The sequence below is a fragment of the Haplochromis burtoni genome, unplaced genomic scaffold (genome assembly GCF_018398535.1).
Source record: "Haplochromis burtoni strain Fernald_Lab_line unplaced genomic scaffold, NCSU_Asbu1 Contig_3, whole genome shotgun sequence".
NCBI classification, from domain to species: Eukaryota; Metazoa; Chordata; class Actinopteri; order Cichliformes; family Cichlidae; genus Haplochromis; species Haplochromis burtoni.
Window position 1 is genome coordinate 4,580,825 of NW_024582364.1, and position 12,690 is coordinate 4,593,514.

Sequence of the window (12,690 nt, forward strand, 5' to 3'; positions counted from 1 at the left end):
TGTTTGTGTGCTCTTGCTCAGTTTTCTTTTTGATTCATGTTGACAAGGCCCTTTGGAAAGCAGCACGCTTGTGTCTGACATCTTTCTGTGGATAATTTATAGATCCTTTGGGACTACTCCTTCATGAGGAGGAACAAAAATATCTTTAATTTTTTCTTTTTTTGTAATATTGTAATATGAAGCTGTTAGTGCATACATTAACAGAAGATAACTAAACCAGTCAGTTTAGGCTATTCTCGGCCAGTGTTCAGGGAATAACTTAAACCACTATATGTGTTTGACTAAACCAGAAAGAACATCTGAATCCAAGGTGGAGATGACAGCGGCCTTGTTATTACAGTCAAAAGCATAGCAACAGGTGATCTCTTGATCAGCAGAAGGCCCACGTGAGACTCGGATCAAAAAGTGTAGAGCTTTGTGAAGCTTAAATCTACTTTGTAGTTCTAAAGAAAACTGTGGAGAACTGGAGGAATTTAACTCCCTGCCATTTCGTATTCTTCCTTCCTCTTCTGCTTCCACAAATTTGATTGAGCCATATGAAATACATTGACACGCAGTGTGTACAGTGGAAGTTCAAACAGTATGGGGCGACTGACTTTTTGTTCAAGTGAAGATGAAAGCACAAGCCTCTTAGCTAATATAAAGATCTATTATAAAACTAATATTTGTGTAATTGTTCCGCAAATTTATGTCTACGTTTTACTAATCGGCTGTCTTCTTTCTGAAGTCAGTGAAGTTGTTTTTATAAGTTAACTTTACCTTTTCATCTTATTGCTGAGCACCTTTTGACACAGTTAACACAACGCAGCATGCTGACCCCACCATACAAGAGTGACGGTTTGACACTGCAGGAAGTACTGCGTGGTATGAAATAATAAACTTCAGTCTGGTTTTTCCTTAGCCTATCATAAAGAAACAGAGGAAACTGCTACTTTTAACAAAATTTGCCCATCAGCACCTCTAAACTCACTGTTTGGCCTCCTATATCTTGTTTGTTTAATCCAGGAAGTTAAACCACGCCTCGTCTTTGTTACGCTTTTTTGTACATATTAAACAGACAGGATGTAACTTGTTAATCAGTGAACCTTAAAGGTACTGAAAGGTGGCTTTTGATACCTTAGGGCACATTTCAGTCTCGCTGTGTCCAAGTTTGCGGCGTTTATGCAAAGCTAACTAGCTGACTGATAAGAAGAACATGCAAATTGTTTCCATTACAGTTTTATGAGAAATGCCTCTGTGCACACAAACAATGCAGACAAAATTTTGTCATATTCTCAGCACTTAGTGCTTAGAAACATTATATTTTATCAAATACAGGACCTTATAGGCCATATTTTAGATTGGTGTGAATTAACTACTGAGTGAGGGACCCAGCTTTGTATTATAGCACCATTCACGCACTGAAGCCCAAAAGCCCTTTAAAGTATTTAAAGATCTGTATTTATGGATACAGTGCAGTGCAGAATCTTTTTTTCTTCTTGTTTTTTATTAAAAAATGTAAATAGCAAAGGTTTCTTCTCCTGTGGTATAGAGACAAAAGTGAGGCACATGTTCAACTCTCACAAGCATCTGAAACACAAATTGAAATTAAATAAATGAGTGAAGCATTTGCTGAAACGGCATACAGCTGCTGAAACGAGATGATTACGGATTTCAATCATCAATGCTGCACAGTGCATTTTTAAAAAGGAGTTTCACAGTGATTTAAATCAAAGCTCCCTCTGATAAGAAGAGAACCGTGCATGGCTTATTTGTCTAAAGGAGATGAATTCCAAGCATTTTGATATGAGATGGCATGCCAAATAAAGACTGGTCAAAACATATACATAGAACTTTGCACGCTACATGGAAACCATAATAGCTATGCAGAGACGCAAAGCACAAATGCCTGCTTGCCACAGCTTCTGGTGTGTGTTTGCGCCACACACTCCGCCTCAGCCCAAACATGGTGAGGTTCTCTACCATTGAACGGATTCAAAACAGACACGACAGGAAATGCAAACAGATTGCATTTTTGTTTGTTTATAGATTGTACATAGGCGTAGAAATTTAGTCCAGAAAAGAGGAGCATGATGCAGCAGTCCGCTGGGTTTTTAGATGTCACAGTCATCCACGCTCTCAAATCCAACACTGCACTGTTTAGTCATCAGTGGATCATGTACAAAATTCTATGTTGTAGAGAAAAGAAAGATAAATTATTTTTTAAATATATTATGAGCATGTGTTTAGTGTAAATAACTTCAAAGTCTAAATTGATTTTATATCCTGTATTTTTTACTCTGTTTTCTTTTTGGGTGTTTGTTCCTTTTGGGGTGGAGGCTTCGAGAAGCAGTGTATACTATCAACATATTTCATTTTATATCTCAAGATTGTTATCTAAGCACTAACAAATCCTAACAAAATTCAAATCAGCTCACTTTTAGTTGGTTTAATTCACTCGCGGTAATGCAGTTTCTGAAAGCATGCAAAGAAAATCACAGTTATCAAGAATATTTTATAGAACTTAATCTTGTATAATCAGCAGTTTTGTGAAAGGACTGATGATCAGTATGGACTTGTTCACCTTAGGGTCACTTTACATGTACATGTACTTTTTGTTAGGATTTGTGCTGTGCTTGTAAAACAAAGATAAAATACACCAGCTATGTATTGTCCTTTGTGATAATATTACACCAACAAAGCTTTGTCCATGTTCACTTATTCATGTCTTATGGGAACTCTAAATTATTTTCCTCTACCTCATGTGTATAGCTTGTAGGTTTAAACAGATCACAAATGACTGGTAAGAATGTATTTAAGTTATTTAACATCTTTGTATAACAAAGGCGGAAAAAATCTGAAATAATAAATGGATTTTTAAATTATTTAATATGTACTTGCATTATTTGGTAGCATTGAAGTTTAATTAGTATATCATGCCTTGAATTTAAAGTTCTTCCATTACTGATGACACATATTTGCTGGATTCAGCCTCTGAAAATGTGAAATTAATAGTGATGTGCGGATCGATCCTGAAATATCGATTCCTCCGATACCAGTCATTTATGTTCTAGAATCGATTCTCACATTAAAATATCGATATTTTAGTAATTTAGGGTAAATTTGTAGTTTATCATTAACAGGAACACAGTGGAAAGAAACTATAACATTCGGATTGTCTACATTCGAAGGAACAACTTCCTCTTCCGGGTTTCATAGTCATGTGTGAAATATGGCTGTATAAATGTGTCGCAGCCCCTTGGCGTGCGCACTCACAAGAATGGCTGAGTGTACTTGGAGTCATGTGCGGACGTATTTTACCTCCACAAACAGCTGAGGCATGGTTTACGATACATGTGGCAAAAAAGTGAGGTGTTGTGCCAACACCACTGACCTTGTCAAACACCTCAGAGTAAATCATATCACAGAATATGACGAGCGTATGTTGAGGCGAACTGAAGAGGAGGAGTGGACAGGTGCTGCTAGGGCGAGACAGATGTCTCTCACTGAGTCCTTTAGTGCTGCAGGCAGGCAAGGTGTTCAAATAGTGCAAAACTTCAGTTTTTTATTTCTATATGATGAACTCTGCATTATTAAGTGATAAGAACAAGTAATCTGATGTCCTGTAATCATTATGACGCTATAATTTGAGATAGAATAAATTAAATACGTTTTTGTATAGGGTATCGGTATCGTATCAGTATCGTCGATACCACCCTGAATTTTACTTGGTATCGGATCGGAAAGGAAATCAGTGGTATCGCACATCACCAGAAATTAATATGTTCATTCCTGGCTCCTTTCTTAGGTACACCTGTTCAACTGCTCATGAATGCAAATATGTAACCAGCCAATCACATGGCAGCAGCTTAATGCATTTAGGCACGTAACAAGTCAAGACAATGTGCTGAAGTTGAAACAAGGTGACATGGTGCCAGACCGGCTGGTCTGACTATTTCATAAACTGCTGATTAACTGGGATTTACCCACACAACCATCTCTAGGGTTTACAGAGAATGGCCCAAAATAGACCTGGGTTCAAATCCACCATCTAGCAGTAGAGTTTGCGTGTTCTCCCCTTGTCTGCGGGGGTTCTCTTCAGGTACCCCACTTCCTCCCGCAGTTCAAAGACATGCAGTTAGTGGGGTTAAGTTAATTGGTTATTCTAAATTGCCTACATGGTTGTCTGTCTCTCTGCGTTGGCTGTCCAGGGTGTACCCCACCTCTTGCCTTATGGTAGCCGGGTCAGGCTCCAGCCCTGCGCAACCTTGATAAGGATAAGCGGAAGCGAATGGATGGATGGATAATTCAAAATAGAGAAAACTTCTGGTAGTTGATCATGATCAGCAGTCCTCCAGAGGTCAAAGGAGAATGGCAGTAGAAAGCCAGTACTAACCCAAATAACCACTTATTAAAGAACAGCATCTGTGAATGCATGTCAAAACATGTCGAACTTTGAAGCCTGTCTACAGCAGCAGAAGACCACACTGGGTGCTACTCTTGTAAGCTAGGGACAGGAAACTTAAGCTACAATTTGCACACAATCACCAACATTTAACAATAGAAGATTGAAAAAACATTGCTTGTTCTGATAAGCCTCAATTCCTTCTATGCCATTTAGATGGTAGTGTTAAGATATGGCATAAATCAAATGAACACATGGATCTATCCTGCCTTCTGTCTCTTTTCAGGCTGCTGATGGTGGTGTAATGGTATGGTGTATATTTTACACACACATTTAATATGGACCAAAATCTCTGTGCAATGTTTCTAGTACCTCACTGATGTTATGACGCAAAGAATTAAGGCAGTTCTCAATGCCTAGGAAGGTGAGTGCAATTTTTAATTTTAAATGTTCAGTTACATTTGAGTGGGTGGCTTTTCTCGGGCATTAAATTGTAGCAATTTCAATAAAGATTTCTTTAAATGAATGGTATTGGCTTAAATTTCCAAAAATGGAGAAAAAAGAGAAAAAAGAAATAAAGATTCAATAAATTGTTTGCTTTTTTTTGGTATAATTATTATCTGTGAGTAGTCAAAATCAAGCCGGTATTGAGAGCTTTTCCTCTGTTCTACAACAGCAAATAACATGTGAGACACAGAAGGTCTCCATCTGGGAAATGTTGGGAAAATAAAATCCCTGGGACCAACCTTTTAAATAAGAAAAGTGATTTTGCTACGTAATAAGACAGTTGAGGTTAGGTGTTTTGGGGAATCTGATACAAACCTTGCTGGATCGTCACTGTTTCATGCTGTATCCCCCCGCTCCCCCATTGCTATGACAATTTATATTGATTTAGTGTAAACTGATTATAAAAGCCTCTGACATATTATACTGTATATTACCGTAACACTGATGTTTTTACATCAACTCCAAACAATGTAACCATTAAAACTATTGAATGCAAGACATAAACATTTCTGTTTTGGATTTACCGTGTTCGGACATTTGCTATGAGCTGGGGAATCACCGTGTCGAACTCATATTATTTCAACAGGCTCTATCCCCCGAGCAGAGTGGAGATTTCAGAGTTTTCTCTTTCAACAATCTTTCAAATATGTGGAGGCCTCTTCATGTAAGTCTTAAAGCTCAATTAATCCAAGAGGAAAGTGGTTCTGTGATCTTAGGCTAATAGAAGCTTCACATACAGTAGTGAAAACAAAACACAATTACGAGAGTATCTGCTCTAACACCTAAAACATCAGCGCAAAAGCCTTTGACATGTCTGACATGTGTACCTAAATTAGCGTGGGAGCAGTACCTTCTTGGTGTTAGCAATTCGTCCCCTGGGTCCTAGCTGCTTTGCTTTGAGAAACTAGGAAGCTTTAATGTGCCCCGCTTGCTGGACTCCTCCAAACTTCCTGCCCTGTACCAGCCTCTAATATGAACTGCAACTCTGCGGTCTGCTGTAATAAAAAAAACGTTTTGACAGCTGTTAGCATGAAGGAAGAGGGTGCAACTAAAGCACAAGGTGGAAAAAAAGTAGAAAAGACCGTCATTCCCCACCTCCTCCTGACAACCTACCATTCCCACTGTCATCCTCCTAGTCTGCTCTGGTTGTGGCTGTCAAGCAGAAAGGCAGAGACTATTTTTGAACTGCTGAAAGTGGCAGATGAGTTGTTTTTCCAGCATCACCTCTCTGCACACGGTGCATTTATGCTGCCTTGAAAGGGCTTAACTAAAAGGTGTTGATTGTGGAGTGGTTTTAATGGATAAAGAAATAGGATAAATAAATACGAACGTCACAAATAAGTGATGTGTGATAATGCAAATTTTGGTATCGATCCAATAGCAAATAAGTACAGGGCCAGTATTGCCAATAACCTATAAGGGCAACTTTTATAAGGGAGAGAACACTTCTCATCATCAGTTTGCAAATTCTACTTTCCACTTTCCATTTTACTTTCCACAATAATTAGTTAATGCAACAAAAAACAGCTTTCAGCTCTTTATGTATTTTAAAACTGGGTTTTTAGAGACCTTAAATATAAATACGCCTGCCTCTAAAGTACTTTGGGTCAACCTCTGTTGTTTAAATGTGATATAGATTATAAATAAAAAACCACAAAAGGTTTCAGACATTTTTATAGTGGATGTTTGAGGTATATTTTCTAATCCCCCCCCCCCCCCCTCCCTTAAAACAAATTCAGTGGGCTACATACTGAACTTCAGGAACAAAGTAACAATCCTGTAGTGATGTATCAATCCAATACCAATAAGAGCATTGACATCAATACTGTTGAGATTTGGACGTAAATAGTGACCCTTAGTCACAATATTAAGAGCCCGTTCTCCACAAAGTTGTATTAATTACATTAAGTAATTAATTAATTAAGTACATTAATTTTTTTTAATTTTAATTTTTTTTTAATAGTTAATTTTAAGTTGACGTTAAAAATATTATTAAAGTGTTTGACCCTTAGACAAGGGTCAACTGCATTGGCTACAAAGTCATCCTCTGAACAGTTTCATCGTACTTTAAAAGGTAAAGGCACTCGAAATCAGTGCATAAAGGAATATGAGATTTACTATAATTAGTTAATCTTCAAGCATTAGCTTTATAAACATCAAAACATTGCTTTAACATATGTGCTGAGCACTGTGAAAACACCTTAGCTCATAGCTCCGGTCTGAGCAACTCACAGATTTCTGTTTTTTTTTTTTTCAGTAAGTTGGGAAAAAGCGAGTTCCTCTCTGGAAAGTGTGATAGGGCTCTAAAGAGTATGTGCCTCTTGCCTTCTTCCTGCACCCTGCCCAATAGCATACCCTGTTTATAACTGTTTTTGATTGTTGTTAAGTACCTGTCAAAGCTCCTGCTTGTTCCTCATGCTGGAAAAACATGTGAGCTCAGAATCTCTCAAAACATGGGCTTTTTTAAAAAAAGCACCATAATATGGAAAAATACTCAGTATAATGTGTACTGAACATCTTGTGGTGTAGATCTGTTGTTTGTACAAGGATGATTTTAGTTGAATTGCTTGAAGAATTTCAGTTAAGACAAGTGAAAAGGTTTAGAGAGGCTGTGTCCTTAAGCAAGGCAGCTTACATAAAGATTAACACTCCATATAAAATGAACCAAGTCTGATAAAAGATTTCAACTCACCCTTTACAATCAGCAGCGCATTTAACAAACCTGTGCAACCACAGGAAAATTTTCTTCACTGGAAGTTGAGGTCAGTCATACAAAAGGTTTTAAAAACAACACAGATCTGAGCTCTACAGTAAAAACTGTAGCCAAATTAGTTTTAAAATCAATCTAAACTATGAGGTTGTCAAGTCATGAAACTGTGGATTTGCTACCTGAGTAAGGGATGAGTTCTTGCCTGAAGTGGAGGAATTCAAATCCTGCACAAGAGTGCAGCACTGCTCTGTTGTGGTGAAGACGTGACCTTGAAGGTGAAGCTTTTATTTTACCCATGGATTTATGTTCCTACCTTCACCTGTGGCCGTAAGCTGCGGACACTGAAAGAGTAGGACTGTGGATACAAGCTGCAGAAATTAGTTTTCTCTGAAGGGTGTCTGGCCTAAACCTTGGAGACAGGGTGAGGATTTGGGATTAGGTATTCGGGAGGAACCAAAAGTAGTACTCCTGCCTTTCCGCATCCAGGAGCCAGGTGAGATAGTTTGGGTATCTGGCTGTGAAGCTTCATTGTATGGTTTTTAGGGCAGGACCAACCGGAATAGACAGACATATCTCTCTGCTGGCCTGGGACCACCTCAGTATCCCCTCCGGAAGCAGCTGTGACTCAGATTCAGATAAACATAAAAAAAAAAACACTGAAAATGAACCGGCTGCACAAATGACTAAGCACCACCATGACCGCTGACATGTAATATATCTTTAATATGTCTTGTGATACTATTTGCTGTAAAAACTATCAGTGTTGTTTTTTTCACTGGAATGAATCACTCTGTACTGGAGGTCCCCATGCTTTTTTTTTTTCAAACCTGTGAGTAGGGGGAAAGCTCATAGACCATGACTGAGGCCTCTCCACAAACTGCGATGGATAATGATGATAACTGGCTCGGGAGGTTTTCAACACTTGCTCACAATCATAAAAATGTCAGCTTCACATGACTAAGCTCATTTGTCAAAAAACACTCCTTCTGTTATAACATGCTCCACTCCTACCTCTGCACAAATGAAGAATTTAATATGGCACATAAATTGTAAATAATAAAAAAAAAGAAAAAAAGAAAAAGAAAAAGTGAGCAGACCTGAGTTGACATTCACCTTCTGGAAAAAATAGAATACTAAACAAACAAATAGTTCTATAAATAATAATGGAGCATATGTTTCTTACATTGGCAAACATACTTGAGGACCAGGGAAAGCCCCAGAGACCCCATAGCAGGGTTTCTAGGGGGATGGGATAAACATAGATCTGTTGAGATGCCTGTTTTTTTTGTTTTTTTTTCTTGGAGGGGGGGGGGTTGGACATCAGTTGCACCAGGGGAATTGTATTGCTAGCCAGGAGAGGTGCAGGGTTAGAAACATTTTATTCTTGAGGAAATTCCTCCTATTACTCCATTATTCATCATAATCTCGGAGGAGATGGATGCGCTAACTGCTCTAACAGAGACTGTTTTCAGGAAAACAGTTCATCAAAGTAGATATCCTAGACAGGACAGTGTTCTGATGTATTACCAGTAGGATGTATGCGATGGATATATACTCCTCAGTCCATCAATTCACCTAGACAGTAAGTACTTTGGAGATCAGTGAATGGATATTCAATACCATAACTACATAACATTAAATGTCAGAATAGAACAGTCATTTACAATTGTGAAGGAGAAATTTTCTTTAACCAGGTCACCACCTGTTTTGTGCATCAGGGATGTATGAAATATTAACAACTGGGACAAATTCTGTTTAGTTTTTCCCCCAAAAATGTTGATGTTATATAAGCACATAAGGGAAAGTTGTACAACTGCAATTTGAAGAAGATCTGGAAGTTTCTATCAGCAGCTGCGCTGACCTTCGAAACACTCATTTGTGCGTGTGTAATTTAGGGAAATTAGGTGCACTTGCGGTGACTATGTGTGTGTTGGTGGATGGAGGGTTAAAATGGCAGGCCGATGAAAGCGTGGGGGTTTACAGAGATGGGCCATGAAGCTGCTGTCCAGCTCATGCTTCAATTGTGCAGTAAAGATTCCCCAGCTGTCCTAAGGATTAGCCTGTGCGCTTATGTGATTAGGATACATGGCACCGTGGCTAGACCAGGCGCCTCCGACCCGGAGAATGCAGAATGAGATGAGATGGGAGGAAAAAGGATGGACGGGTGATGCTGTGGAGGCCAAAAACATCCAACGTAAAACATGGGTTTGTTGCTACCTTTAGGTATTAAAGGCTTAGCTATTGCACCATTGCAACACAACACGAACATGTGCTAAATTACCAGAAGGGTTGAGTGATGATGATAAAAACAAAGGTTTTCTGATAACCCAGAGCATAATGCTGATCCTGGATAACTGCAAAGTCAGCGGTTGTATTCTGATAACTTACATTGCATGCTGCCCCCATCTTTCTTCATTTTACTTGCTTACCTCCAAAACACAATCAGGCCTCCATCTTTCAGGTCATATATGACCTGAAATACTGAAATACTATTATTACTGGTTATTTAAGACGACAGGTACATATGTACCTGTCGTCTTAAATAACCAGTAATAATAGTATTCCTGAAATGACTTATGGAAAGGTTTCCTCTTCAAAAGACAGAAAACAACCAACCCAGGAGGCATAGTGGTGATGGCAAAACAAACATGACTTAAGGTTTTAGCACTCAGTGTTTGCTTTCATTTTCAGTCTCATTCTTCCAGAAGTCTCTTCCTGTTAAAAGAGAGTTCTTGATTCCCACTGTTGCCAGGTGCTACCTCATAGGGGATCGACTGATTGTTGGAGGTTTCTCTGTGATATTGTAGGGCTTAAAGGATTTAAAGCACCTTGAGGTGACTGTTGTTGCGAATCGGTGCTTTATAAATATGATTTAATTGAAGTGAACAGGCTGGTTGTACTGTTGAGATTGTATGTGTTATTTTTTTCAATTAGAACAGCACTTCACACTTAATAGAACAAATATGACAATTTAACAAGGAAGCAGGACTTTATTTACTCATCTTGATGTTTCATTCACTTTGTGCTATAGAGTGTTGGCTTAATTGGCATCATTATCCACAGCTGCTGAATGGATAGAAACTTCATGTTTAGCTTTAGCTTTCTAGGATGTTTTCTTATCAGGGATGGATTACAAAGTACGAGTGAGCTTCAGTTTCCTATTTATTTTTCTAGCTTCATGCATCGTCCTCTAATTACAAGATCATTGACAAGACCACTTTAACAAAGCAGACTAATTATGCTCACTAGTATTGTATGGAGATGTTCTGCAATGAAAATTGCTATTGTATACTTTGAAATCATATTACTTCATTGCAAAGTTAAAGAAAGAATCAGAGAATTAAGAACCATACAGTCACCTTGCTATAATGGATCGGACCCCCTTTTGGCTGCAGAACTGCCTTAATTCTTTAAGGCACAGATTCAACAAGGTGTTGGAAACATCCCTCAGAGATTTTGTTCCATAATTACATGATAGCGGCACACAGTTGCTACTGATTTGTCAGCTGCACATCCATAATAAGACTCTCCTGTTCCACCACATCCCATTGGATTGAAATCAGATGACTGTGGAGGTCATGTGTAGGGATGGGTATCGTTTAGGTTTTATCCAATACCGGTGCCAAACCGGTACTTTTGAAACGGTGCCGGTGCTTAAACGGTGCTCGAACCAGTGGTTAAAGAATGGAGAATACAAACTTTGTCCAAAAACCTCTCATGTTTAGCTCTTTTTTGTAAAAAGATAACAATGTTAGCCTTTTCTGCAGCTATAGGGCATATATGGTATCACTCTTGGCTGGATGAAGTGCTTAAACAATGGAAATAAAACTCAAACTTTGTCCAAAAACCTGTTTAGCTGTTTTCCACTTTTTCTTGGTCATTTTAGCCTTTTTGGCCAGGGTGAAGGGAGTATCTGCCAACAAACAAGAAGACAGCCACATGTAACTGGTGTTGTTAATGGTGTTTGCTAGTTCACCTTACAGGCATTAATTTAATAACGTGGTTAGCCTACTCAACGTAAATTACACTCGAACAACATTAAGCTACTCACGCAGAGAAGAACGGCTGCTGCTGCCATCATCATCCGTCATCATTTCTGCTACACTGGCAGGGCTAGGGGCCAGGACTCTTCAGGTTCTTGGGGGATGTTGCTAACTCCGGGTCGATAACAGGCACCACACCCGCAGTAGATGTGCCGGTGTGAGGTCTCACAGCAAGCTATCAAATACATTGCATTTCTTGGCTTTTAACAAAACGCTATACGTGGCCAGGTTCGTCGTCAGATTCAAGGTTTTACCTCCTTTGCACAGTATCACCTTAAAGCACTTGTTGCAGGCTGCTGAGTTTGCATCTTTTGCTGTGAAGTACAGCCAGACTTTTGACCGCTTCGCCTTGGGCATTTTTAATTTGTAGCTCTGCTCTAAAGGAACTTACCTACCTGGGCCCGCCTACTATCCTTGTAAAGGTAAAATGATTGGCTAGAATCCAAAGTGTATGACATCTCAGGGAAAAAAAAGCACCGAAAAAGCACCGAAATGTGCGCTGCTTTTTGGTCTGGTTACTACCGTTTATGTCAGAACAGGTGCCATAATGGTTTTGCGTGTGCTATAATTGCTTATTTATTAAAAAGCCTAACCAACCGCATGTATTCTGTGTCATTAGAGTAGGTCTTGGAGTATTTGCCTATGGGAAACACTGATGCAGACACAGGAAGACTCAGTGCTTCTCCTTTTGCATCATCTTACTAAAATGTGTTCCTGTTGGCTTCAGAGACCTCAGTATGACAGACATGTGGAATGACAAACAGTGTGACAGCATGGTGTGTGTTAGTGGCTCTCCAGCCCAGAGTCCTACACAGCTGCACATTGCCCGCTTGACTGTACCAGACGCTGTGGCACGGGTTCAACAGTAACGCTGACCTCATGGGTCACAACCAGCGTAGCCTGCTAACAGCAGGCGGTGAAGCCGCTGCTATTGGATACAAATTAAGACAGAGTAGCACAAATAGGGTAAAAGTGCGAGGCATATGGAAAGGCCGATCATTCATTCAGTCATCGCCTCAACTGTTATGCCACAAACGACAAATTTG